Genomic DNA, 6,104 nt, shown 5'->3' with positions numbered 1-6,104 from the left:
AAAACGTGGGGGCTTAATAACATGCTCCTAAATAATCAATGTATCAATGACCAAATAAAAACAGGGATCAATCAGTATATGGAGACAAATGACAAAATAATTCAACACCCCCAAATCTGTGGGACACAGCAAAGGCTGTGCTAAAAGTGAAGTATACTGTAATACAGGCCTACCTTAGGAAAGAAGAACAATCCCATATAAGCAGTCTAAACTCACAATTAATGAAACTAGAAAAAGAAGAGCAAGTGAGAACCAAAGTCAGTAGAAGGAGGGACATAACAAAGATTAGAGCAGAAAAAAATGAAATCAAGAAGAATAAAACAATAGAAAGAATCAATGAAAGCAGGAGCTGGCTCTTTCAGAAAATAAAAAAAAAATAGATAAACCCCTAGCCAGACTTATCAAGAAAGTAAGAGTCTACATACATACATAGAATCAGAAATGAGAAAGAAAAGGCACTATGGACACCCCAGAAATTCAAAGAATTATGAGAGAACATTATAAAAAATTATATGCTAACAAACTGGATAACCTAGAAGAAATGGACAATTTTCCAGAAAAATACAACCTTGCAAGGCTGACCAAGGAAGAAACAAAAAACCAGAATAGACCAATTACCAGCAAGGAAGTTGAATTGGTAATCAAAAAACTACTTAAGAAAAAAACCTCTGCACCAGATGATTTCACTGCTGAATTTTATCAAACATTTAGTGAACACCTAATACCCATCCTCTCTAAAGTTTTCCAAAAAGTAGAAGAGGAAGGAATACTCCAAAACTCATTCTACAAGGCCAGCATCACTCTAATTCCAAAACCAGGCAAAGATACCACAAAAAAAGAAAATTAAAGACCAACATCCCTGGTGAACATAGATGCAAAAATACTCAATACAATATTAGCAAACTGAATTCAAAAATACATCAAAAAGATCATCCATCATGATCAAGTAGGATTTATTCCAGGGATGCAAGATGGTACAACATTTGAAAAATCCATAAACATCATCCACCACATCAACAAAAAGAAGGACAAAAACCCCATGTTTTTCTCCATAGATGCTGAAAAATATTTGACAAAATTCAACATTCATTCATGATAATAACTGTCAACAAAATGGGTATAGTGGGCAAGTACCTCAACATAATAAATGCCATATATGACAAACCCACAGCCAACATTATACTTTACAGTGAGAAGCTGAATGCTTTTCCTTTAAGATAGGGAACAAGACAAGGATGCCCACTCTCCCATCTTTTATTCAACATAGTTTTGGAGGTCCTTGCCATGGCAATCAGACAACACAAATAAATAAAAGGCATCCAGACTGGTAAGGAAGAAGTCAAACTGTCCCTGTTTGTAGATGACATAATATTGTACATAAAAAAACCCCTAAAGAATCCACTCTAAAACTATTATATCTAATATCTGAATTCAGCAAAGTTGCAGGATACAAAATTAGTATACAGAAGTCTGTTGTGTTCCTATACACTAATGATAAAATAGAAAGAAAAATCAGGAAAACAATTCCATTCAAAATTGCATCAAAAAGAATAAAATACCTAGGAATAAACCTAACCAAGGAAGTGAAAGACCTATACTCTGAAAACTACAAACACTCATTAGGGAAATTAAAGAAGATACCATAAATGGAAATACATACCATGCTCATGGATAAGAAGAATTAATATTGTCAAAATGGCCATTCTGCCTAAAGCAATCCACAGATTCATTGCAATCTCTATCAAAATACCAATAGCATTCTTCAATGAACTAGAGCAAATAGTTTTAAAATTCATATGGAACCACAAAAGTCCCCGAAAAGCCAAAACAATACTGAGAAGGAGAAATAAAGTGTAGGGTTTATGTTCACTGACTTCAAGCTCTACTACAAAGCCACAGTAATCAAAACAATTTGGTACTGACACAAGAACAGACCCATAGACCAATGGAACAGACTAGAGAGCCCAGATATAAACCCAACCATATATGGTCAATTAATATACATTAAAGGAGCCATGGATATACAATGGGGAAATGACAGCCTCTTCAATCACTGCTGTTGGCAAAACTGAACAGCTACATGCAAGAGAATGAAACTGGATCACTGTCTAACCCCATACGCAAAAGTAAACTTAAAATGGATCAAGGACCTGAATGTAAGTCATGAAACCATAAAACTCTTAGAAGAAAATAGGCAAAAATCTCTTGAATATAAAAATGAGCAACTTTTTCCTGAACACATCTCCTTTGGCAAGGGAAAAAAAATAAAAAATGAAAAAATGGGACTACATTGAGCTAAAAAACTTCTGCACAGCAAGGAACACCATCAGCAGAACAAAAAACATCCTACAGTATGGGAGATTTTATTTGTAAATGACATATCCAACATGGGGTTCACATCCAAAATATATAAAAAATTCACACACTTCAGCACCCATAAAGCAAATAACACTCTTAAAAAATGTGTGGAGGATATGAACAGACACTTCTCTGAAGAAGAAATTCAGATGGCCAAAAGGCACATGAATAGATGCTTCACATCGCTAAGTATCAGGGAAATACAAATTAATACCACAATGAGATACCACCTCACACCAGTTAGGATGGCCAACATAGAAAAGACTATAAACAAGAAATGCTGGTGAGGATGCAGAGAAAGGGGAACCCTCCTACACTGCTGGTGGGAATGTAAAGTAGTTCAACCATTGTGGAAAGCAGTATGGAGGTTCCTCAAAAAACTAAAAATAGAAAGAAATACCATTTGAAGCAGTAATTCCACTCCTAGAAATTTACCCAAAGAAAACAACTTCTCAGATTCAAAAAGACATATGCACCCCTATGTTTATCGCAGCACTATTTACAATAGCCAAGATATGGAAACAACTGAAGTGTCCATCAGTAGATGAGTGGATAAAGAAGAGGTGGTACATAAACGCAATGGAATACTATTCAGCCATAAGAAAGAAACAAATCCTATCACTTGCAACAACAAGGATTGAGCTAGAGGGTATTATGCTCAGTGAAATAAGTCAGACAGAGAATGACAAATTCCAAATGATTTCCCTCATTTGTGGAGTATAACAACAAAGCAAATCTGAAGGGACAAAATAGCAGCAGACTCTCAGACTCCAAGAAGGGACTAGTGGTTACCAAAGGGGAGACTGAGGGAGGGTGGGTGGGGTGGGAGGGAGGGAGAAGGGGATTTTGGGGTTTCATGATTGGTGCACATGGTGTGTGTGGGGTCACATGGAAGACAGTGTAGCTCAGAGAAGACAAATAGGGACTCTATGGCATCTTACTACACTGATGGACAGTGACTGCAATGGGGTATGGGTGAGGACTTGATAATATGGGTGAATGTAATAACCACATTGTTTTGTTGTGAAACCTTCATAAGAGTGTATATTAATGATACCTTAATAAAAAAATCAGAACGTTATGTTTGCATTATGTGACTTCATTATAAATGTTAACATGAATGTATAGTCCGAAAAAATTTGTATACAGTTGCTGTTACTACATATTAGTGGTACACCAGAAATGCAGTTAACTATTTGTGATACTTCCTGAAATTTTAAAACCAGTAAATTCAAAATACTTTATGTTTCTGAGTTGAGAAAAACATGAAAAAACAAGGTAAAGTAGAGTACTATTGGTTTGCTTTCTGCTTTCTGTTAAAACTATTTTTAGTGATGATTCCAATGTTACTTGAAGACAATGTTTTTTGGATCTGTCACTTGATGTGAAGCAAGTCTGAATGGAAATTATAACAGAAGAAAAAGAAAACAGTGGCTTATTTCCAGTTTTTGCTGTTATTGTTAAGCTCTTACTAATTTGATTTCAGGTGGAGGGGTTGAGCAAGGAGTCTAAAAGAAAATGAATGGAAATTAAGATGTGTGAAAGAGTGGAATTAAGGTCACCAACATAAATATGTAACAACACTTGAAATAACAACTCAATGATGTGTATGTAATCACTGCATGTGTTTATGTTCATGCAGTTGTTTTAATCTGAATCTATCTTTAGAGGACTGTGGATATTTTCATTCAGAAACCTTGAGATATGTTGCAGTCACTTTATAAAGTGCTTCTGCTCTAGTAACCTCCAAGTTCCATAGATATCTTTGGAGGACACTGTTGTCCATGTTATCACATGTAGCCAGTTGCTAAATATATCTTTTAACATTTGTATTATACTGTGGACCAAACTTCAGGGCATTGAACAAACATTCAAGGATCTTTTCAGTTTTCAACTGTATCAAAGGCATTGAATTACTGTAATTATTCACTCTTTGTACATATCACAATGAACAGCTTAATCTGCTCATTGAACTATTGACTTTACATAAATTCCCTAAACTAATGGCATGCAAGATATAGAAGCATTGTAAAATAAGACTTTCCTTAAGTAAACATCGTTTCAAGATTTTTTCTTTGAGTCCATTTCTTGGGAGATTCCTGTTATAATGGTCAAATCCTCTTCCAAAATGGCTCATAGAACTTGAGATGTCTTTACTCATTTCATAAGAGGTATTATAGGGGAATAATTAGATAGTTTTATATTCATCTAATAAATAGATGGGAAAGCGCATTTCTAAGTTCACCCAGATGATGTAAGAATATTATCTTTTGTTGCCCGTCTTATAACTTTTGCCTTTTTTTTATGGTCTCTTGTATAGGAAAATCATGCTAATAAAGTTAATATTTCTACTAATTAACATTTATTTTCCAAGAATAATTCCAAATCCAAAAATTAAAAACATAACTCTAATTTTCTCACTGAAGATAGAAAGTGACTTATTTGCACATAAAATATTTGCAACTAACATATAATGTTATCTCACTTTCTCCAACATTTGAATAATTGGTACAGAACAATAAAAAAAAAATTTCCCTTGAGAGCAATTGACATTTTGCACTCAGCTAATATCACCAATGCATCTTAATTATATATAAAATCCTCTCAGTCAAAAGTTTGCACTTAAAAAGGTACACATAGTAAACTATTTTTATATTTTTGAACTATGGTAACAGTGAGTTTACCTCTGTGTAGCATTTGAGAGTTTTCACAACATGAAGCAACTACACGTTTCTTTTATTTTCACAATTGCACTCAATTATCTATTGACCTTGTACATTTAAACTTGTACAGATAAGGATCCTGGGGAATGTTGGGTGTATTATCTAAGATGACATGGGGTCTCAGTGACTTGGGGAGAGTTGCTAAAATTTGGCTTTGCTTATTTAACCTGAAAAAACTTGCATAAACCAATGTGGAAGTGCATTGGAAAATGTAAAGTTCTTGCAATTTTCTTTCCATCCTTTTCTTGTCCCTTCATTTGTAAGTAATACCTATAAATTCCATTGCTGTAATCTTTACAGCTATGTAGGGTCATTAGTTTTTTCCCTAACAGAAACTTTTTTCAAATGATGTGCTTTATTCCTACCCTATGATGGAAGCATTATATGTCTCAAATGAGGTTCTCATAAAGAAGAGTAGGACACCATTTCCTGCTTGGTGTCAGAGTGAGCGTGTGTTTGTTGAATTTAGTGGAGACAGAGAAGGATGCTTCATTTCAGCTGCACCTTCTCAGGATGTGAGTGCTGTGAGGCTACAAAGCCCAGCTCTGCTGAGCTGTAGAGGAACAACCAGAGAAGAGCGAGCAGAGCAGAGAACAAAGCTATCAGGCCTGTGGCAGGCAGATCTACTCCCTCTCCTGTGGCACCCTTCAGCTGATTCATGGGTGGCCCAGGAAGGCTGTGTGAAAAGTAATCAAGAGAAAACTCATTCACATGGCGTTGGGAGGTATGAAGAAGTACTCTCATGCCTAACACTCCTGTAAATCTCAGCTCTCACTAGAAACCATGGATGCCATTCTGTTTTATCTACTTTAACACCTGGCAGGAAGAAGAAAGTTTCCCCTATCCACCTCCCCGCTATAGCCCAGCCAATGAGAGGCTGTCAGAATTGTCACAACCAATGAGAAGCCACAATACGCGGGGCCCCCAGTTTACTCCAGTGGACTTTTTGTTTGGAAACGACTCTCTTAACTTAGCCCTTTCCTCTATAAGAGTGCTCCTCTTCTTTGTTCTCCAGACGTGTTT

The sequence above is a fragment of the Manis javanica genome, chromosome 7 (assembly GCF_040802235.1).
Source record: "Manis javanica isolate MJ-LG chromosome 7, MJ_LKY, whole genome shotgun sequence".
NCBI classification, from domain to species: domain Eukaryota; kingdom Metazoa; phylum Chordata; class Mammalia; order Pholidota; family Manidae; genus Manis; species Manis javanica.
The sequence above is the reverse complement of the archived record's forward strand: the minus strand, read 5'-3'. Positions refer to the sequence as shown.